A 24,436-nucleotide genomic window follows, 5' to 3' on the forward strand; every position below is an offset into this window, starting at 1 on the left:
GTCCTGGTTGGCGATGTACCAGTAGCCCTCATCGATACAGGAGCAGAAGGAAATTTCATGAGTGAAAAGTTCTTCAAAAAGAATTTTTATAGGAGACGACTATTTAAAACCAGAAATACGGAAATTATAGCGGCGCAAGGAAAAACATGTCACTGCATCGGGAAAGTATCATTAAACGTACAGGTAAAAGAGGAAAATCTCAAAGTATTAATTTTTGTGGTGAAACACCTGCAACACTCTCTTATTTTAGGTATGGACTTTTTAAAGGCCGCGAGGGCCAAATTAAATTTTCAAGATAGTTCCGTGGTGCTGGAGAGGGACCAGAGGGTGGTGGAACCTGTGGAGACACCTGAATTGGACCTTAGCCATTTGAATGACCAGGAAAGTAAAGCAATACAGCAAGTGGTGAGTAATTTTTCTCATTTGTTTTCAGAAAAACCAGGAAACTGTCAAATCGTGACTCACAAGATTCAATTAAATGCCGAAAAACCTCGTAGGACTAAACCGTATCGCTATGATAAACAAAAAGACTTAATCATCGAAGAACATATTCAGGAGATGTTAAAGAATAAAATAATAACGCCCATAAATAGTGAGTACGCAAGTCTAGTCGTACTATGTAGGAAAAAGAACGAGTTTCCTCCTTCAGATAAAAGGGCTTGGAGGTTTGCTATCGATTATAGAAAACTAAATAGTATCACTAAATTTCCAGTTTACCCTTTGCCGGTTATAGACGAGATCATTAGACTGATCAAATCGACAAGATATATGTCTACTTTGGACTTAACGTCTGGCTACTATCAAATAGCTATGAGACCCGAAGATATACACAAAACCGCGTTTACAACAAAATCGGGCACTTATGCATTTTTACGCATGCCCTTTGGGTTGTGTGGGGCCCCATCAACATTCCAGAGAGATATGGACATTGTTCTAAACCTGTCCTAGGAAAATCAACTTTAATTTATCTAGATGATATAATTATAACGAGTAGTACGTTGGAACAACACATTAATGACCTCGAACAAGTTTTTAAATTATTAAAAGAGGCCGGTCTTACAATTAACGCCTCAAAATGCAAGTTCGCAACTAAAGAACTTAAATATCTCGGTTATAAAATTTCGCAAAAGGGTATAGAAACGCAAGATTCAAAAATAAAAGCTATTAAGAATTTCCCACCGCCCAACACCGCCAAGAAACTTTCGTCTTTCCTTGGATTATGTTCTTACTATCGATCTTTCATAAAAGATTTCGCTAATATTGTTGAACCACTCTTAGTAATCAAAAGAAAAAAGAGTAAATTTACGTGGACAGCGGAAGCTAACACAGCTTTTGAAAGATTAAAAGAAGCGCTTATTAATGCCCCTGTTTTAAAATTCCCTGAGGGGGACGAAAACCTGGAAATTGCAGCAGATGCGTCAGACTATGCGGTGGGTGCGGTTCTTATGCAAAATAACCATCCGCTGGCATTTTTTAGTAAAACATTGAATCAGACACAAAGGAATTATACAGCTACAGAAAGAGAAACATTAGCCGTATTAATGGCTGTACACAAATTTCGAGTTTATTTCGGCAAATCGCCAGTAACAGTCTTTTCGGATCATGCGGCTGTTGGTAGACTTTACTCGGGAAAAAAACCTAACGCCCAGGTTAATAAGATGGGCTTTAAAACTCCAAGAATATAATATCACAATAAAATATAAACCGGGTAAGGAAAACAATGTAGCTGACGCACTTTCTCGTATAAAACTGGACGACGAAGGAAATGAACTTAAATGCGCTGTGTTGACTTCAAAAATTTTAGATTCTAGAGATACGGTTATTACTGAACTGAAAGCTGATCCTGAATTTGGAAATATCTATGCTTATTTGAAAGACCCCGAAAGCTTTGAGCACACAGATATCGATGCGATAAGAAATAGAGCAAAAAACTATGAAATAATAGATAATTTATTATTCTATACGAAAACAACAAACGAAAATCTTGAGTATAAGCCAGTCATCCCAGCCTCGCTTCGATTAAGCATTTTGAGGGAGTTGCACGAAAAAAAACAGCGGGCCACCTCGGGGTCAGAAAGACTATAAAAAGGGTACGCGAGGCGGTATATTTCCCGCAATTATACAAAATAGTAACGGCGTATGTCAGGTCCTGCAATCAATGTCAGTTAATAAATGATATTAATTACAGCCCGGCCGGGTACTTAAATAGCATTCGCGCTACATTTCCGAATGAAATTTTAGGAATAGATCTCCTTGGTCCCTTCCCCCAGAGCGAGTTAAATAAAAATCGTTTTCTTTTAGTAATAGTAGATCATTTTTCAAAATGGACAGAAATTGTTCCTCTTAAACGCGCGTAAGCCAAAACAGTCGCAGATGCATTCTTACACAGATACATTTTAAAATATCGTGCACCGATAAAAGTCATTAGCGATAACGGAAAACAATTCATTAGTCAAGTATTTGAAAACATATGCAATGGACTTGGCATACGCCATATCAAAATGGTTCCGTATAGACCACAGGCTAACATAGCAGAAAGAGTTAATAAAACATAGTAAAAATAATTCGCAGTTACGTGAGCACACATCACAAGCGCTGGGATGGCTACATAAATGAATTAGCTTATGCTTTAAGAACGGCACATCATGATTCTACGGGAAAAACTCCAGCAGAATTATTTTTAGGCAGAAAGTTAATTACGCCTTTAGATAAATTATTCTTTGTGCAACAAAGAGAGCAGGAGTTTAAACAACAAGATGTGCAAAAGTTGATTGATCAGGCGCTTAAAACCTCGGATACGGCAAGAAATAGACAAAAGTTATATTATGATAGAAAACGTCGTGAAGCAGATTTTAAAGTTGGGGATAAAGTATTGAAGCGGAAATTTTCTTTATCAAGTGCCCCAGACAATTTTATGGCAAAGCTAGCTCCAAAGTTTGAAGGCCCCTATGTAATTCAGGAAATCAAAGGGGTAGTATTATATCTTAAGAACGACAGAGGGGAAATCTGTAAAGCAAATCCCGACCAGGTGAAAAAATACTATAATCCAAATGATTTTGAAATCCTTAAAAGTTTCTTGCAGGACTCAAGTCTAAACGAAATAGAAGGGTTAGAGACTGCAACAACTATTCCACCACCCAAGAAACGGAGCACTGAAGAGAGACCTAGCACTTCTACAACCCGGACGTCGGTATCAAAAAGAAAAAATGATTTTCAAACTCCGGCGTTTAAGAAAAACAAAAATACAGATGAACCGGGTAAAGAAACCGTGGTAAAGAGAAAAACACCACCTACAAAGGATGGCAGGAGAAATTACACATCAAGGAGAACGCGCACACGGCCACAGAGTCAGGTGCCAGCAAGGCCGCCGTTCCGGAAACTGAAACGCCAGCAGGAGGCACAAAAATACGAGGAACATAAGAAATTCAAGAAGGACTCCAGACCGGAGGACGTCAAGACCAGCCGTCCCAGGCAAAAACGCAAAGGCCAACAACCAGACGATTACTCCGTCAAGAGGCCAGCATGTAGAGGACGCGAAAGAAAGAGCAACGTGGACGACACTCGGAGATCAATAAGGAGAAGATTGACATCCATGAAACCTCTAACTTGGGATCAATTTTGCCAAAAACGGATGACGGAGTTTCAAGCATCGAAAACTCAAAGATAAGTTAAAACCTTCTATAATTTTTTTTTTTCTCTTTTGTTCCGAAATGTTATGCATAAGTACGAAGTTCTATGTTTTGACGAAAGTCAATATGTCTCGGTTTAGACTTAGTTTTGTTTTACTTTATTTAGCTAAGGCAAAAGTATTATTTTCTTTAAGTGTAAAAGCTAAAAACAAGCATTATCTGTTGGTCGAAAGACTAATTCTGTTATGTTAAAGCCAAAATTTGGCCGAAGATAAAAATAACTTCGTATTCTTGTATTAATAAGAATTTTACTTTCAGTGCCGCCAGCTTGGCGAAGAATGAGTAAAGTAAAAATTTATTTTCTCTTATTCATTTTATGGTAAATTGTAAAAAGCATATGTATAAAATTTTGTAAATGTATGTAAATACTTGAAGGTTATGTAAAAGTAGAATTTAGTCTAGAAGCATAAAATTGTAGATGCTAAAAGTGAATGCTTAAAAGCAATGAAGTCAAAATTTAAGTATTAAACTGTAAATTCATGCTTTAGAGCGAAAGCCTGCATGTTTAAAGATGAATGAGGGGGAAGTTAGAATGAATGTGTTTTGTAGGGTTCTCCACCTACATTTGAATTTTTAAGAATATTAAAGTAGCTCATTGAGTTGTAGAATGTCGAGTAGGGTGTGTCTATTTGGTTGTTGAATTCTAACAAATCATGGTGGTTAGGGGAAGTGTTGTAAGACTAAAACACGAATATTCCCGTTTGACACCACACACGGTGGAGAGCCAGGGTAAAGTTAAATTAATGCTTGAAAAATTGAATGAATGTGAAGTAAGCAATAACTAAGAAAAACGAATCGCTAAAAACAAAAATTTATTGTGTCAAGAAAGTGTAAATTATAATGTATGTAGAAAGATACTGATACTTATTCCTTCCAGATGCTGGAAGGAAAGACCAAGATTGATTGATGAAGTCCAGGAAAAGTTGCTGTAAGAAGAAAGCTTTGTAACGAGTAACAGAATTTTAATATATAATTGTTACATAAGATTTTTTTTTTTTTTTTTTTTTTTTTTTTTTTTTTGTGTGTAAACGAGGTTCTCGCCAGTTAGTTCAGAATTAGAGAAACTTACAACAGGTCGTTTGTAGGACCTGCTTCCAAGTTTTCCAAATTCTGGCAGCGACAAATGTAGGGTTTATATTTATTTTAACTAATATTTATTTTAAGTTTAAACTATCTTTCCTGTCAAGCCTTACTTTCGCCTGGAACTGCGAATGCCAGAATATGTAAATTTGAGTAGAACGCGCAAGGATTCAAATTTCAGCGGAAGTATTCTGATTTAAATAGAAGGAAACAAGTTCGGTGTGAGAGATTCTCTTACTTAGCGAGCGCGGAGGTAGTTAGCGAGAATTGAAGAACCCCGCGTTGCGGCCTATGTGCTTGGCGGGAAGTAGTGGTCATCGTTCCAGTGAGCTTCAAGTCTGCTGAATTAGCAGCGGTATTGTAAAACGCGGTGAGTTAGTTATTTTAGAGAGCCTCGTAGTTAGAATCTTGTCTTTACTTTCTTTTCAGGTTATTATTTTTATTTGACTGCCAAGTTGGCACCGTCTGTAAGCGTCAAGAGGACGCAATTGTAATTTATTACGTTGAATAAAAAGGGACTTAAACCCTTTACAAGACTCTATCTTTTATACAAGTTTTCACAGTCACCTCTTGGTTGCGGCAAGTTAGAGGCGCGCAACGTTATACGATAACACGAAGAAAATGATTTCCTATACGAAACATATGATCAGCGCTGTTATCGCCCGCCGTTTAATTAAATGCATCCATCTTATTCCTTACAATTAATTTTCCTTTTTCAAAGAATGTTTGATTTCAGTAAAATGTACTATTTACAATGTGTCATTTTATTTTGCTCGTTTTTTGCAAATATTCAAATTCAGATAGATATTGCGTAAGTTCAGAAAGCCAACTAGTCTCCAAGCGGTAAGATAGCTGAGCACCGGTAAATTCTAGCGGCTGCATGGGAGGCTTAGGGGTTTTTCATAAGTACAATGGATTGTGAATTAACAGTTTGTTTCCCACAAAAAAAAAAAAAAAAATCTACTCTGAAGACTTCCTTTCCCTTAGACAAATAGGTCCTGTGTGCTTTATCATAATCCAAAATCTTAAGCGTATAAATCTTTTATCATAGCCGATGATGACGATAAAATATTTTCTATCTGATGTGTCAAGTTAGCATAATTGTATATTTCTAACGAAAATTGTTTGGCTCATGTTACCCTATAATGAAAAAAAGATTCAAATTGGTTTTTAGCTTAAACAGTATTTTCATTATTAATTATATCACGAATTTTATCAATAGTATTCTTAGTATTAATTGCAGGCATGTATTCAAGAATATAATTTTATAGTATAAAAATTTAGGTTCATAGGTCAGCCATATTTGAAAGAGTACTTGTGTATTATAAGAAAAGAGAGAGAGAAATTTAAGAATAAAAAAATTTACCACGAAGTAATATAAAAATGCAATAGAATACAAAAGAGTACAATACTATTTCATGTTTTGTGGATATACTTGAAGACAGAAACATGTTTCAGCTGTATTCGTTCATCGGAGAAAAACTTTTCATATGAAGCTATTTTTTTCAAATCTTTCACTATACAAGTAATACAAAAGCAGTATAGGAATTTCTTTTCTTAATACCCAACCGAAGAGCTGAGGGGACGTACAATGATTAACATACAATGGGTGCCTTGAATTATTTTGCTTTACATGCAGTTTCCTTATATATGTAAAACAAAATAAACTTTCACCCATCCCAAGATTTCAAGAACTCACAGAGAGAAAGAAATATCTATAACAAATTTTATTGCTGTCTGACTTCGGGAACATCTTCCAACTCAAGCTTTCAAGCTTCAAGCTATTCAAATACGAACGCTTCTCAGAAAAGCCATTTGGACCGCATCTGCTTTGTTAAAGAAAACCTTTTGGGGGTAAAATCATCCACTTCATCGGGTTTTTCAAACAAAGCAGTCAGTGGTCCTGTTACTATCTGCTGACCTAGAGAAATTTCTCAGAAACTTTTGTTCGAAAAAAACGAACTTCATATTTTTAAGAATTTCCATTCTGACAACAAGATTTTGTTATTTTTCATATATAAATGAAAATAAACTAATTTGTTTTTAATAAAGAAGAAAAAAATTAATAAGCTTACTTAAATTTTTTACACAGCATCGAGTAAGGAGACGAAATTTAATTTTCTTTATAAATATTTTTCTCAGACAATAGTTTAGTGTTTTTCAAATTACGAGAATAGCGCGTTAGTGCATGCATTTTCAAATCAGATTTATTTAATTAATATATATGGATATGCCGAGCAAGCGCACTTTCGCACACATACACTGTATATTAGCACATACATAAAAATGAAATAAAATTTGAAAACAAGCAATTTAAAAACTATTGTATTGAAAAATTATTGAAAATTTGTTTTTACCTCATTTTTTTTTTTTTTTTTTTTTTTTTCGTTATATACATTTATTTCAGTTTTTTTATACGCATTTACTTAATTTATTTTCTTATATGCATTTACTTAATTTTATTTTGTTATATGCATCTGTTAGTGTTTTTGAAAAAGTTTTAGATTTTTTGAGTATGGCAAAGGAAACGAGATCTATCAGCCGAAGGCAATGAATGTCTCCATGGACGACTTTCTAAGTAAAACGTACTCATGTTCATGTTACACATAGGGGAAATCACAAAATTCAACCAGTTCGTTTGTATGGGTTCGAATACGAGTCGAAATAGCAATAATCAGATATCTTAGCCAGGAGGCCATTGATTGGGTTTGACAGATTTGAAAACCTAATAAATAGTATTTAATAAATATAATATTATTAAACGAATCGGATTTATATAAACCAAATAAAATTCTTATATCGAACACAACTAAAACTCGATATAACTTACACTGATAAACTGATGTGTAATAACACTGATAAATTAAAATACTAAACGGAATATACATTAATTCTACATAGATAATTTTTTGTAATTTATTTCGCTGGGAATGTCTGGCCGCAAAATCCTGATTATATATACCCTTATTTTAAGGTTATCACATATCTGATGGTTTGAATTTTACCTCAAAACACAAAGAATCCACAAAATTCAGTAAAATTAATAACTTTATTTCCATGTTGAAAATTCTCTGAATCTTTTCAAATATAAAAGCACACGCGCCAAGCAGTTTGCTTTAAATAAATATATGCAGCAACGAGAAGATGCGCTTTTGACAGCAACTCGTTTCGAAAATCGAAAATTTTTCTAAATGTAAGAGATTTGTCGCTTAAATTAATTTTTCATTAAACAAAAAAATAAAATAGAATCGCATATTATTAAAAGAATTTTATTGATAATTCAGATTCTGAAAACAAGAACATTGTTGTTATAAAAAACAAAGAAAAAATAAACAACATATTTCATTCAACGGGAGCCAACTTTGGCGCATGAACTTTTCAACATAAAAATATTTGAAGCATGTTATGGATAAAGGTTTATTTGATTATGGCAAAGTACTCGATGGTTATTTGCCTAAGGTGAAGGATGCCTTCGTTCGAGGACTGCCTAACGGAAATTAGCTTGCATACATGTTACACATATGGAAAACTAAGAATATCATCCTGGCAACCAGCTCGTTTCCCGGGATTCGAACCCCGGACAGCTCCACCAGTTGTTCCGTTAGACTCCGCTCAGTCCCTGGTGGGCTGTCCGATAACGGAAAATTTCAAAATTTCATATTAGAGGAAAAGTAGTAGCATAGTATAATTCGAAGTTATTGCCATTTCAGTAATGTGAAGAGATTTCAAGAATGTTTAATTATTTTATTTAGCTTATGACAAACTAAATAAAATAATTAAACATTCTTGGAATCGCTTCTCTTAACATACTGGTAGTTTGACCTGCATTCAAACCCCCGTGAACAAGCTGATTGCATGGGCGTTTTTATGGTTTTAACTTTTTGCAGTGCGAGATTGTTTCCCTTAGAAAATCTGTCACGAAAGCATACCTCCCCTTAGACAGATCGCCTTCACGTGCTTAATAATCTAACAAGCCAAACCAAACACAACCCGAGCGAGGACTCGTAGTCAAGGCACGTCATCATAAAAAGCTAAATAAATTGTCTCATATTCACATTAAACATGCGCAACAAACATTCGCTAAAACTGGTATGCAGGCAATCCATTCATCAGGATTTGAACCCGCTTCAAACTATTAGTATTCAACGATTTTACCGCTACTTCGTTGGCGGCCTTTTGTAGTATCTATAAGAAAAGTAATCGCAAAGACACAATCATTGCGTACTGACGGATGAACTAAGTTCGGAATTTAAAGAATAACTTTCATTCGTGCTATTGCTGTTAGCATTGACATTTGGACAGATGTTAATTTATTTTAAATTCTTTTAATGTAATTAATTTATATCTTTAAATAATTGATCTTCTGACTGTAATTTTTTGTGCGCAGTATATCTAACCCTTCCGTACACTAACTGTTTTAATTAATTTACACTCCATTAATTTTAAGAGATTTTATATCGATAGATTTCTTTCCAAAAATGTTTCAAGGATTACATATTTTTTTCTTTAGATTTCAAAACATTTTGTATTTAAAATCTTAATAATAAAATTTTTAAAACAAATATTTCTAGAAATTCCTTCGGCGTATTCATTTATTCCATTTAGTTGAAGTTTCGAGTAGAATATCTTCCTTTCAACATTCATATAATTTTTATATGTCAGTTCGCCATTTCTACGGAGCATAGAGCCACACATACGAGTACAAAACTCAGGCATGCTGAAAGCACAGTTTTAACATTTAAGAATGTAAAAAGAAGAATATAACATTATAATAACGCGCATTTGAAATACGAAGGCAAACAAGAAAGCTGGTTGCAATATTTTATATTGTTTCCTGACGAATCAGAAATTGTAATCATATTTCAATACAAAAATAAAATATTTGATTCTATAACATATAGGCATAAAGGCGTCCTCCGTTACAATTCTTATTTTTTCTTGTTTCTACTAAAATTCGGCAATGTACTATAACAATGTCGGATCCTGTTTGACTTTCATTTGTATAAAGTACCACAAGGCAAACAGTTGTAAAACGATTTATCTTCTTTCGCAAACTTTTAGTCGGCACACAGATAATACATACCTGCTGTCTGACAAAGATACTTCACTCTAAGGACTTTTTCCTAAAGTGCTCTTTTGAAAGAGACTTCACACCCTATTAAGAGCTTTGTGTCAACTGACAGCCGCCTGCAAAAAGGTAGGGGAAGGAAGACCAGATCGCGTCGTCTAAACATGTCTTAAGCAATCTTCGTGAAATTCGGGCTTCGTGTATACACGTCTTAAGCATTTTTCGTGCGATTTGAAATTCGTGTAAAGACGTCTTAAGCATTTTTAATGAATTCCAAAAACGTTTAAACACGTCTTAAGCAGTTAAAGGGTTAAAATTAAGACAATCCGCTGAATATTTCCGCTTCTGATGAGGAAAATGCCGGAGCTTCGTAGAAACAACCTACACTCGTCCCTCTAGTCGGCTAAGAAGTACGTGCAAGACCTCCATGCCTGGCTAGAAACTGTACACAGGTTTGCCTGGGAACGGATCAACATCTCGGCGGACGGGAAGAAGAAGAGATACTACGCAAGAGCCACCGAACATCAGTTCCAGGAAAAAGACAAGGTGTGGCTCTGGAATCCGAATCGTCGTAAGGGTGTTTCTCCCAAACTGCAGTCAAATTGGGAGGGTCCCTATACAGTCCTCAACAGACTGAACAACATTGTGATAGAGATCTGCAAGTCCTCCAATTCCAAACCTAAGGTTGTTCATTATGACAGATTAGCCCCATACTATGGCAATAGTACCTAGTGCTTCTTATTCTTAGGAGTACTCATGATTCTTGTAGATTAATTTTTCTAAATAATTTACGTGTTATCTAGAAGTACTTTTACGTAGTTACTTGCAAATAGTGTAAATATTTGTTTCTTTAGTTATGTTATTTGTTTATTTTATTACGTTTTATTAGTATCGAATTTGGTTTCTGACCAAGGATTGTACTGCCCGGGATGTGCAGTCCTTGAGAGGGAGCATTTTTACGAAACGCCCAGCTGCGATAAGGTAGGTTCCCCGCAATGCGGGTTTAAGGTTGCCAGAAAAAGGCAAAGGAAGGCCGGGTTGCCATATTTGGCTCGTAATCGCCCATTTGGCGACCTTTTGCGAGAAATTGGCGATATGCCGTGGATGGATGGAGAACATTTTGGAAAGAGTTCTTACCGGTTTGGCCCAGAATGTTCTTGAAGGCAAGCCAAAAGCTACATAAACCCTGCTAGTATGCGTCGTAGAGTAGTATGTCGTAGTCTATCGAGTCTAATGTCGAGGTGTCTTGTCAGTGAATCGAGAGCGTGCACCATTGAGGCTATCGCGTATATCTTCCAGTGCATCGAGAGTTGTAGTGTGGAAAGTCTCGAGAGTATGTAGAGTTCTGAGAACGACAGAACCGAATCGGGAGTTGTACTGTGGTGCTTTGCAGTGAAGCTCCCTTCACCGTTATAGCCTAAAGCCTGAGTTGCTGATTGTTCCAGCGTGTTTGTCGTAGTTTTTCGATGACTGTAAACGTGTTTTTGAAGCTGTCCTGATAAATAAAGGCTAATAAATTGTGCTTCCATTCTTCATCAAGTGTTGTCATTAATCACTCCAAATCTACAAACCCGTAAAGAAGCAAAATATGTAAGAAATATAGTCAGCTATAACTGACAGTTCAGCTTGTTGCCGGCGCATAGGTTCAGACGAGTATTACCCGCAGACAAGAACAGACGTACTTCTGACGCAAAGCACACGTACTTTGTGGGCGGCAAAACGGCGGATCCCACTGACGAAACTTCCAGGAATTTTGGAGGAATGCTAGTCCTCACAAATATGTAATAGCGTCCCGCCAGCTTTTTCTTCAATACACTAACGTTCTTGTCGAGATGATCATTTGTAAGGATTGAGTAAATCTCTTCTGGGAACTGTGATTGGACTGTATCATTCTTGCTTCCCCCCGGGGTTGACGTAGAGAACTCTGCGAAGCTACTGGCTAGGATCTGTACCCAGGCAGTCTTGGCCGCGGGGTTATACAATTTATGAACCTAGTGGAAGCTCCGGAAAGGTCACTTATTGGCTCGGGGTCTGGCAAATCCTGGAGCAGATGGCTCTAGTAACCTGGGTTGGAGTCCCGGGGACGCTGGGTAATGTCCCTCTGCGACGGGCAGCCCGAGCGACTGGCAGGTACCAAATCATAGTCAACGACCTGGTGTAGCAAAAGCGATGCGTCCTTTTCTTTAAGGTGCGAGGGCAGGGGTTGAATTTTGTGGCTGGTTCTGAGGCGTGGACTCTTAGTGCCATTAAGATGGCGGAAAGAGGAATGCCCAAAATGTTATATCATTCTTGTATGATTGCCCAGCAACTATGTCAGGGCCATATCTAACAATCTTTCTAATGCCATCATAATAGTTTAATAATGAAATTGCATGGTTTATAACTTCACATCGTGTTTTATCTCATACCCTATATATAATATATATATATAAATAAATATATAAAGCATCTAAAATTAAAATTAAATTGGAATCAAAACAAGGCAATTCCCCAATAATATTACCCCTCAGGGGCTCACTCTTGTGTGTACGGGTGTGGCAATCCCGAGGTACCCTAGCCCTTCAGGGGATCATCTTCTTGGTGAGACGGGTGTCACGATCCTGGAGCCCCAGTGATCTATCCTCTTTACCGTCTCCTCTCCTGTTGGCTGCAATCTTTTTCCTTCCCTTCTCCCTTGTGGTTTCTCTCTTCGGACTTTGGTGCTCGTCGCGAGAGATTGGAACAGCCTTTGTTTCTAGTTTTCGAGTGGCGAGAAAACTGCCCATGTGTTTGCCGTGCGTGGAGACCCATGTCGCTGGAAAGGAGGGTCCTGGTAGTTGAGGGGCGAGGTTCTGTCCCCAACACACTGCTTTGGCCTCTGTTTCAGCTAAACGGGAGGCACCTTAGTCGTCCTCACGGGTGTCAATCGGCTGGTCACTAGTCCTTGTGTCAGTAGCTTGGGGATAAACTCTCTGGAGTACCTGCTTTCGGGAAAGCCGACTGTGGGGCTTCAGTTTGCGTATAGGTCCGGCTAGCCCTAACACAGGAATCTGTGTTCCCTTGTTGGGCTCCGTGGTGGGCGGGGCCGTCGGACCCGAATCTTTTCTTGTTAAATATGGCTAATGCTAAAATATTCTTAATTAAGGACTTCGAAATCAGTCCCGTGGCTCTAAGCGCTAGTTCCGAAAAATCCGCTAAAACGTATGTACAGATGCAAATGCTAATAATCCTAAGAATAGTCCCCGTTTCGTTGTTGTCTCTAGTCCTTCTGGCGAGCTTCAAAAGATGTCTCCTTTTGTTATAAATAAATATATCCATTCCTGTATTGGTGAGCCCAGAAATATTAAGCGTCTTCGCTCTGGAGACTTGCTGATTGATACAACTTCGGCCACCCAGTCTGCTTCCTTACTTCAAATAACCAAATTTGGTAAAACAACTGTCACTGTAACAGGGCATAAGACATTGAATTATTCTCGCGGCGTAATCTCGGAAGTCGACCTTCTGTCTGTTCCTGAAGAAGAGTTCGTTTCCGAGTTAGCTGATCAAAAGGTTTGTGCTGCAAAGCGGATCAAGATGCGTAAGGAAGGTCAGTTGATTGACACGAAACACGTCATCCTGACCTTCAAGTCGCCGGATCTGCCGAAGAATATCAAGGCTGGATATCTTAATTGCCCCGTAAGACCGAATATTCCAAATCCTATGCGATGCTTCCAGTGCCAGCGTTTCGGCCATTCCAAGATGTCTTGTCGTGGGAACCTGACGTGCGCTCGATGTTCGTTGGTTGGCCACGATAGCGATAATTGCACTGCTGCGGCACTGTGTATAAATTGCAAAGGTGACCATCCAGCATTTTCCCGATAATGCCCAAAATGGAGAACAGAAAAGGAAGTACAGACGTTAAATGTCACTAGGAACATCTTGTATGCTGAAGCCAGAAAACTAGTGCAAAGCACACAGCTTCAATCAAACAAGTCATATGCCAGCGCCGTTAAATCAACACGTACCATTGCCACCCAAACCTCAATAAGTACATAGACAGTACAAAATAAAACCCATCAACCTGCAAGCAAAAAAAGGAAAATCCAACACACGTAGTACAAAATAAAGAAATAGTTATTCAAAGCAAACCAAAAATGTCCCTGAAAAATCAATTAAGAAAAATAAAAGTGCCAGCAATAGTTCTGTAGATGAAATGATTTCTGAATCGGCAGATTCAGGTAGCATAGAAGTAGCATGGAAGTTCCCGAACATCTGCTTCCGCGCAAAACTAAAAAGCAACACAGAACTAACAAACATCAAACATAATGGCCAGCCTCGTCTCATGGAACTGTAGCGGATTCCATCGAAATTTCCCTGACATCAAAGCTATGATCAATGCTTATCAGCCTATGTGCTTGGCAGTACAGGAAACAAATCTGAAACTAGATCAACATGCAAAACTTCGGAGGTTTTCTTTCGTCAAGAAGGATTACCTTGCAGGTAAACGTGCCTGTGGAGGTGTAGGTCTCCTCACCTCACTCGACTATCCCACAAGTTCCTTTCCTTTGACGACATCCCTCCAAATTGTCGCTGTACAAGTAAATTTTCATATTGTAGTTTCAGTCGTTTCTCTTTATTTGCCTCCTAATGAGCACATTGATCAGAAAGATTTAAATGGTCTTATAGAGCAGCTGCCTGTGCCTTTCATCATAATAGGAGATTTTAACGGCCATAGTCCGCTCTGGGGTAGTAAAGATACAAATTGCCGAGGAAGACAAATTGAGCAGACGATCGAAGATCATAGCCTTTGTCTCCTGAATAATGGGCAGGATACGTACTTCCATGAGCCTTCAAGGACATTCCACGCTCTCGACCTTGCCATCTGTTCACCATCTCTGTTGCCATTTTGCACTTTTAGTGTGGGAAAGGATCTTTACAACAGAGATCACTATCCCATTTTTATATCTCTTGCACGAAGAGGAGCAAATCCCATGTCGAGATCCCCTCGATTCATACTCGATAGGGCAGACTGGGAACTCTTCTCTTCCATTGCAGAGCTCACAGACGAAATGGTAGAAGATGTGCATATCGATGATGCGGTTGAAGCTGTTACTAATACTATTATTGAAGCAGCTATGCTTTCCATTCCTAGAACATCAGGAAAAATACTAAAATATTCGAAACCATGGTGGAATCGCAATTGTCATGAAGCACTGAAAAAACAGAAAAAAACATGGGGCATTTTTCGCAGATATCCAACTCTGCGAAACCTCATAGCATTTAAAAGAGCCAAAGCAAATGCACGAAAAGCAAGGAAGCAGAGCCAAAGGAATTTTTGGATTTCATATGTGTCGTCAATAACATCCTCCACGCCTAGTAAGCGAGTTTGGGAAAGATTTCGAAAAGCATGCGGAATATATAAAGACCACTCACTTTCCTTTTTGGAAAAAGATGGCCGAGTGATTAGCTTCATAGAAGAAAGTACGAATACTATTGGTGATTTGCTGCCGTTTCTTCCAGCAGAAACTATTCACCTTCATTTCTCTCTATCAAGCAGCACTCTGAAATAAATCCCATTGCATTCAACTCTTCCAAATCTGAGCCTTACAATAGAAACTTTACTATGCTGGAATTAAGGAGAGCTTTGTTACAGACACATAGGTCTTGTCTGGGTCTGAATGGCGTGTATTATGAAATGCTAAAGCATTTGTCCTATAAGTCACTGACTGCCCTTCTCACACTTTACAATAGAGTGTGGAAGGAGCGTACGTTTCCCAGTGCATGGAGGAGAGCTGTTGTAATTCCTATTGCGAAGCCAGGGAAAGATCCAAGAAATCCCTCCAACTATCGGCCAATTGCCCTTACGAGTTGCATATGCAAGCTGTTTGAAAAAATAGTAAACAGCCGCCTAGTCTACTTCTTGGAAAAGAATTATATTATATCGCCTTATCAAAGCGGTTTTCGAAAGGGGAGAACTACCGTAGATAATATGCTCCTTTTAGAGACATCCATTTGAAAAGCTTTTGTAAGAAGGAGTCACCTTGTCTCGGTATTTTTTGACATTGAGAAAGCTTATGATAAGGCATGGAGATACGGTATATTTCGGGATCTTCACGAGAGTGGCTTGCGCGGCAACCTACCAATTTTCATTCAGAATTTCTTGAATACTAGAACTTTTCAAGTAAGAATTGGCTCTGTTTTATCGGATATTTTTGAACAAGAAGAGGGTGTGCCTCAAGGCTGTGTGCTTAGTGTAAGTCTTTTCAGCCTAAAAAGAAATTCTGTATTAAAACAACTTCCTCCCACCATTTCAGGATCTTTATATGTTGATGATCTACAAATTAGCTGTCGAGGTGCGGATATGAGACATGTAGAGAGACAGCTCCAGATCGCTTTGAACAGGATCCAGGAATGGGCAAAAAAACAATGATTTACGTTTTCGAAACAGAAGACTGTCTGTGTGCATTTTTGTAGAAAGCGAGGTCACCATCCTGAGCCTGAATTATACCTTAATGGGTCTGTGATTCCAGTTGCATCTGAAGTAAAATTTTAGGGGTGATGTTCGACCGAAAATTGACTTTCCTTCCTCATGTCCTAAACTTGAGAAAAAAGTGTACAAAAATTTTAAATATTTTAAAAGTCCTGGCGAACACCTCCTGGGGTGCACAGCGTTGCTCCACGCTTCGCATTTACAGAGCTATTGTTCGCTCTAGACTAGACTACGGCTCAGCTGTTTATGGATCCGCTCGGTCTTCAGTGTTGTTAAAACTAGACCCTGTTCATCATCAGGCTCTGCGGATTTGTTCTGGAGCCTTCAGGACGTCTCCTGTCCAGAGCCTTTGTGTTGACTGTTACGAACCGTCACTCCGTTTGAGGCGTGAGGAGTTGTCTCTTTTACAGTATTATAATATTTATCTCAACCTGACCATCCTTATAAACAGTGTTTACTTGAAAATAGCTGTGACCCTTTATTTGAGGCACGTCCATCCTGTGTGCCTTCATTTTCTATCAGAGTTCGTCCCATCATTGAAGAATTCTCCCTGTCTGATATGTCCTTACAAGCAGTACAGCATTTTGAAATCGCACCTTGGGAAAATGCACAAATCCAGTTTCTTCATATTTTCCACAGTTACGTCAAAACAACTACTAATGAGAGCATCTACAGACAAATCTTTGCTGAGCACAGGCATAGTTACAGGAGTTATGTTTCCATATATACGGATGGATTTAAGTCAGCTTGCCATGTTGGTATGTTATTTATAATTGGTGACCACATGGAAGGCAGACGTTTACACGACGCTTCCTCTGTCTTAACCTCCGAACTGACTGCCATATATTATGCGCTTTTGTACATCTCAACGCTGCACCATGGAATATTCATTGTATATACAGACTCCTACAGTGCATTGAAAGCTTTAGAATCCTTTTGTAGCACCGAGAATCCTGTGGTAGTGGATGTTCTCAAGTTGAATATTAAATTGACAAGTTGTGGATATGAAATTCTGTACTGCTGGGTCCCCGGACATACAGGAATAAAGGGCAATGAGCTGGCGGACATCGCAACGAAATCTGCTGTTGAACTGTCCGGTCGCCTCATCCCTTTTAGAGATATCCGTTGTGTCATCAAAGAGAAGATCAGAAAGAAATGGCAGCAACTTTGGGACATTGAACTTCATAACAAGTTGAGAAGGGTGAAGCCTAAAAAAGAGCATTGGGATACTACTAGCAATCGCAGGGAGGAAGTTCTTTTGACTCGCCTTAGAATTAGTCACACTAGAGAAACTCATAACTACCTTCTGAAAGCTGAGAACGAGCCTGTCTGTGCAAATTGTGATGTTTGTCTTTCAGTGTATCACCTTTTAATAGAATGTCCATATTTTAATAGTCTTCGTGAGAAGTATTTTAATAGCTGTGACCTGCCTCTCGACCGGAAGAAAAGTTACCAGGTTTAGTATTCCTCCTTACTTGCTTTGGGAACATTAAATGACCCGACTCGGAACAGGGAGCTTACTAAAGCTATGTTCAATAAATGTGGGAAGTAGACAATACACACAAGAAGGGTATACGAAACCCTTTATTTTTCTCTCTTTACTATGATTTCCGGACTTCGGAATACAGAGACCAACCACTTGTGGTCTGAACGTAAGAATATAAAAATATTAACTAAACTCTTAACTAAACTAACTTTGGATTAATAAACAAGTGCCTACTTGAAGATTGGCCGTATATTAACAGAAAGGCCGTATGTAGTACAGAGAACTGTTAACACTACGATACGTTTAAAATTATCAAGAGGATTAAACCTCTGGCCTTGAAGGCAACCAGCAACCGAGTAAAACTGCTATGGCAAGCGGCCTGCTCCTAATCACTCCTTCCTCTCTCTTGCTTGGCAAAAAGCCACAACTTAAGTACTTGGCGTTCGCAAGACAAATTTGCATAAATAAGTTAAAGCTTTTAATTCTGGCCGGAAGTAGAAAATAAGAAGTGATAGTAAAGATTTAAAATAAAATAAACGTTAGTAAAACTTAAGATCCTTACATACTTCCCGCCAGAGTTAATTAGTTTGAAACTGAGGTCTAAAACGACCTTGTTGAAAACTTTTAATCTAACGCGAGAGAAGAATCTAACGCGAGGACAATCTTTTACAAACATTTCTCACTAGAAACTAGAAATTAAAAAAAAAATCGTTTTTCACATTATCAACTTCATGGACAATTACTTTTCATCTGTACTGCATCTAAACAGGAACTCTTAGTTGAAATCTGGTTCCTTCCAGAGATCTGGAAGGAAAACTAGTTTAATGAAATGTTACACAATTTAATGGCAAGTAACATGAATACTTATATTTCTCTTAACATTCTTATTTCATTCATGACGTTATTTAATTCTCTCTCCGTGCTCTCTGACATGTGTTGTAAAAGAAAACACCAAACACGAACGTGTTTATGTACAAGTGTTCAACACTACCGCCTGCAATCAAAACACTAACGTGTTAAAATTCAACATAACAAGACCTCATAACACACCTTATATTCATCTCTAAACCCTGAAGTACTATTCTGAAAGTGGCTAACTCTGAAGTGTAGCGTTAGAGAGCCTAACTACATTCATTCAACCTTTAACACATATTCACCATAATTTGCTCTTTTTACAGTCACACGAATAAGTTAAAATTTTTGTCATTACTTTCATACATCCGATATAATACACACTTTTAACATATCACAGTATTTCTTAACGTTTAAAATAACAGTTCACATTGTATATAAGGACATATTAACATGCCGTTAATTTTACGCATTTTAAAACATACATTAGTAGTACATTGTTAACTTCTATTCTTTTCCAAGCAAGTGCCAATTCTTCTACATTGAAATACTACATTTCAAAAGTCTTTCAGACTAAAACGTCTTTCTTTCCAGAATGTTTTAAATAAAATTTTATACAATAACTTTTACAATATTCAAGTATTTACACATTCCTATTATACATTAATTTTAGTTTTACTCGCGAGTAATTGAAAAACATAATACCAAAATAGGTAACAACTCATTTCTCGCCTTTTTGGCGATAAAGGTAGACCTCGCATGAGGTAAAACGTCTTGAATTCTGCCACTTGCAGTAAGAATGAAAGATTAACTTAAGGTTTCAAAGTAACATAAAGTTTTACTTATCTTTGTGATATTCGTACATCCTTTTTTCTGCCCAGTCCTGGAAGGTAGCGAAAACTAGCGTTTGGTTTATCTTCCTTCTTGTGAGGGTTCGCCCTTCAGTTCCTTCCTCTATGAGCTTTCTTTTCCTTCCAGTTAGGTCACCCTTGAAGACCTTCTTTTTAGCCTCTGCCTGTGGTCTTGGCCGTTTGATGGCAGCTGGTCTTGGCGGAACCGGGACACTTCTCTCTCGTTCCTGCTTGGATCTCGTTGCTGGCTGTTCAAATTTTCCTTGTTTCTTTGCCTCCGCAGCTGGTGTTCCTTCAGCAATTCGTCGACATTTGCTGCGTAGACTCCTGTCCGATGGGTAGATCTTCCGTTTGGGAGCCGGGTTATAGTTGCCGTTATTTCTCCTGGCTCTCTTTGCATTCGTTGTACTTCTCCCTTCTTCATTCTGGGGGTGGTCGTGCTCTCTCTTTTCTGGTCGGTGGAACGGCTTCTTTTTCTTGTTACCTTCAATTTTCCAACGGGGAAACTTTCTTTTCAATTGCTCCTGCCTCCTAATGGCTTGCCCTTGTGATTGTCGTTGTTCCACCTCTGGAGCTTGTGCCTGCCGTGCCGGATCCTGCAAAATATCTTTAAATATTTGCATTTTATTACGGTTATAGAATGGTTTTATCTGGTCAATGTTTGCGGAGCATGTTTCACCATTCCTGGCTTTTAACACCACTACAGCCTGAGTTATTTTTTTTTGACATATGGTCCTTCAAATCGTGGAAAAAATTTGGCAGTTTTATCTTCTGGTGCTGAAGAAAGTGAATGCTTAATTTTTACCACTTCATCTCCTACTTTATAAGTTACTCCCCGTCGTTTCATATCGTAATAAAGTTTCTGTTTTCTCTGTGCTACTTCAGTGTTCTTTTTTGCTTCTTTAATTAATTTTTCTATATCACCCATTTTAAATTCTGGGGCTCTTTGTTGAACATAAAATAATTTATCTAACGGCGTTATAATCTTTCTGCCTAAAAATAACTCTGAGAGGAGTTTTGCCCGTTGTATCATGCTTTGCGGTCCTAAGGGTGAAAGCTAATTCATTGACATAGTTATCCCAGCTTTTATAAAAATTTTTAACATAACTACGGATAATTTTCACTATATTTCTATTGACCCGTTCCGCTATATTTGATTGCGGCCGATACGGGACCATTTTTAAATGACGTATGCCCAGTTTTTGGCACATGTCTTCAAATATATTACTTACAAATTGAGGACCATTATCCGATATAACTTTTAGGGGCGCCCCGTATTTTAAAATATATTTATTTAAAATAGAATCAGTAACTAATTTCGCGGAGGCTCGTTTTAAGGGAACAATTTCGGTCCACTTACTAAAATGATCAACCATAACAAGGAGATACCGACTTTTATTTAACTGACTTTTTGGGAAAGGGCCCAATAAATCGATGCCAATTATTTCATTTGGAAAATCGGATTTAATGCTATTTAGAAACCCGGCCGGGCGGAAATTAATATAATTAACTGCTTGAGATGTTGGGCAGGACTGGACATACGACCTTGTTAACTTTTGCAGTTCAGGAAAGTAGACTGCCTCGCGTACGCGTTGGATAGTTTTTCGAATACCAGCATGAGAAGCTAAAGGGCAGTCGTGTAACTCCTGCAGGATATTTAATCTAAGACTAGCTGGGATAACAGGTCGAAATTCGTTGTTGGAATTTGTAGTTTTTGTATAAAATAATAGACCATCTATTAGTTCGTAATGGGCCGCCCTATTTCTTATCGCCACAATATCTTGGTGGCTAAAATTTTCAGGATCCTTTAAATACTCATAAATGTTTCTAAATTCAGGATCCTTACCCAGTTCGGTTATTACAGTTTCTCGGGAATTTATTGTACATGCTGTGAGCATTGCCACCTTTACAGTATTACCTTCTTCATCTATTTTTATTCTGGATAGGGCATCTGCTACGATATTTTCCTTTCCGGGGGTGTGCTTGATTACCAGATTATACTCTTGTAACTTGAGTGCCCATCTTATTAACCTTGGGGATAAGTTTTTCCCTGAGTACAATCTAGTTACCGCCGCATGATCAGAATACACTGTTATTGGCGCCCTTCCAAAATAGACTCGGAACTTTTGCACTGCTAACAGAACTGCAAGTGCCTCTCTCTCGGTCGCGGAATAATTTCTTTGTGTTTGATTTAAAGTTCGACTAAAAAATGCCACGGGCTGCTGATTTTGCGAAAGTACCGCTCCTACCGCATAATCCGAAGCATCCGCTGAAATTTCTAAATTCTCATCCTTTTCAGAAAATTTCAAAACAGGGGCTTGCGTTAATGCTTGCTTTAATTTTTCGAAAGCACTATTGGCTTCGGCCGTCCACGAGAATCTTGCCTTTTTCCTTTTAATTTTAACAATGGTTCAGCAATAGCTGCAAAATCTTTTATAAAGGACCTATAATATGAACAAAGTCCTAGAAAAGAAGAGAGCTTCTTCGCCGTATTTGGCGGCGGATACTTTTGCACAGCGATTATTTTTGATTCGTCTGTCTCGATTCCTTTCTGAGATATTTTGTAACCTAAGTATTTTAATTCAGGGGCTGCAGATTTGCACTTTTCGACATTAACTTTTAGACCGGCCTCATTTAATAATGAAAACACCTGTCTTAAATCCTGTACATGTTGGTCCAGATTATCACTAGTAATAATGATATCGTCTAAATAGATAAATGTGGACTTTCCAAGAACAGGCCTTAGCACAATGTCCATACATCGCTGAAATGTTGCCGGTGCCCCTGAAAGGCCAAACGGCATACGCAGGAATGCATAAGTGCCAGACTTGGTTATAAAAGCAGTCTTAGGCACATCTTCCGGTCTAACCCCTATTTGAAAATAACCAGTCGTTAAGTCTAAAGTAGTCATGTATTTGGTAGAAGTTATGTTCCTTATAATTTCTTCAATAATAGGTAACGGATATACCGGATATTTAGTCATGGAGTTTAATTTACGATAGTCAATCGCAAAACGCCACCTTTTTGGATGTGTTTTTGGATGTGTTAGTCATTGTTTTTCTTAAATAAAACCACCGGGCTAGCATAACTACTTGAGATGGGCGTTATGATCTTTTTACGTAACATATCTCTAATGGGCCACTCTATAATTTTTTCTTTATTCTTATCATATCGGTATGGTTTGTGGCGAACTGGCAGTGAATCTCCGGTGTCGATACTATGGTTAGTAACTTGAGTAAATACTGGAATATCACTAAATAACGAAGCAAATTCACTTACCACTTGTCGAATTTTTTGTTGCTCTTCCTTAGGCAGGTGGTCAAGGTTTAACATTGGTGGTTCTGTTTTTTCTTCTCGAACTGGTTTCATCGTCAGCTTAAGGGACGCTTCGTTAAAATCCAGCGTTGCTTCTGCCTCTGAAAGAAAATCTATCCCTAAGATGATATGTGCTTGCAAATTCTTTACTATAAAAAACACAATCTTTACTTGTTCGTCCTTGATACGAACGTATAGCGGTAATTTACCTATGCACTTGCATCTTTCTCCCTGCGCAGCTAACACTGTCGTATTATTCGAATTATATATGCGGTATTTACGAAAATACTTCTTAAAAAAATCTTCTGCCACACAGGAACACTGCGCGCCTGTATCCAGGAGTGCGGTGGCTGGGATGTTATTCACCAACACTTCAATCTTTGGAAGAGTCAAATTTTTCACCATCACTGTATTTAACTTGAAGGAAGAGGGGTTTTCTTGGCCTTCGGATTTCCGCACCCTCCCGTCAGCAGAAATCCTTTTTAGTTTAAATCTTGTTTTTTCCTTTCCATGCTTTCCTTCTTTTTCCACTGGCCTTCAGACTTTTTTCCTGGATTACTATTGAACTGTCGACGTTCGCCGGTTGTTTTTGGACACTCGGGTTTCTTGCCCACTGATTCGCTTTGCTTCCGTAGCCGTGTTCTTGACTTTGCTGTGGTCTTGGCGCACCAGATTGGTTTCGTTGCTCATACTGGCGTCTTCTTTCAATGTCCGCCGTTCTTCTACTTTCAAACTGGATTGCTATCTCAAATAACTTTTCCAGTGTAGTCGGATTCCTTAATTCAATAAAGTATTGTACTTGGGGAAGTAACCTCGGCAAAATCACTTGAATTATCTCAGGATCCGGACGGTTTCCATACAAGAGTTTGAAGACGTGAATTTTTCTTAAAATAAAGGTGGAAAGATTTTCGATTCGTTGCTGATATATGCTGAAAAGTTCCGTTTCTAATTTTGCACGATCTCTTACGACAGGGAAGGCTTTTACTAAGGCAGTCTTGAAATTTTCGTAAGTATAGGTGGGACTTCCCGCTTGACCCAAGAGGCTTCTGCCTATACATCTGAACCAATTAAACGCTTGGTCCCTCAAAGCGCTGGTAGCTAAGGTGACTTTCTGGAACTCATGCACGGGATACAGCATGAAGTGGTCATCTAATTTTCCCAAAAAACTGGTTACCGGTGAGTTTCCATTAAATGTTGCTTCTGGTTTCATCGATGCGCGCATGGTCTGGACGATGTAACCAAATCCTTCCAGGGCGGCAGCTGGCATTTCTGGATTTTGAGCCGCTTCTGCAGGCAGCACAGGTTCTTCTTGAAACTCGGCCATGGTTATTCTTCTTCGTCGGGTGCCACTATCAGGTTCAGTATTCCTCCTTACTTGCTTTGGGAACATTAAATGACCTAACTCGGAACAGGGAGCTTACTAAAGCTATGTTCAATAAATGTGGGAAGTAGACAATACACACAAGAAGGGTATACGAAACCCTTTATTTTTCTCTCTTTACAATGATTTCCGGACTTCGGAATACAGAGACCAACCACTTGTGGTCTGAACGCAAGAATATAAAAATATTAACTAAACTCTAACTAAACTAACTTTGGATTAATAAACAAGTGCCTACTTGAAGATTGGCCGTATATTAACAGAAA

Source organism: Stegodyphus dumicola, chromosome 1 (assembly GCF_044657685.1).
Source record: "Stegodyphus dumicola isolate Sdum_Otavi_A_Nest chromosome 1, ASM4465768v1".
NCBI lineage: Eukaryota > Metazoa > Arthropoda > Arachnida > Araneae > Eresidae > Stegodyphus > Stegodyphus dumicola.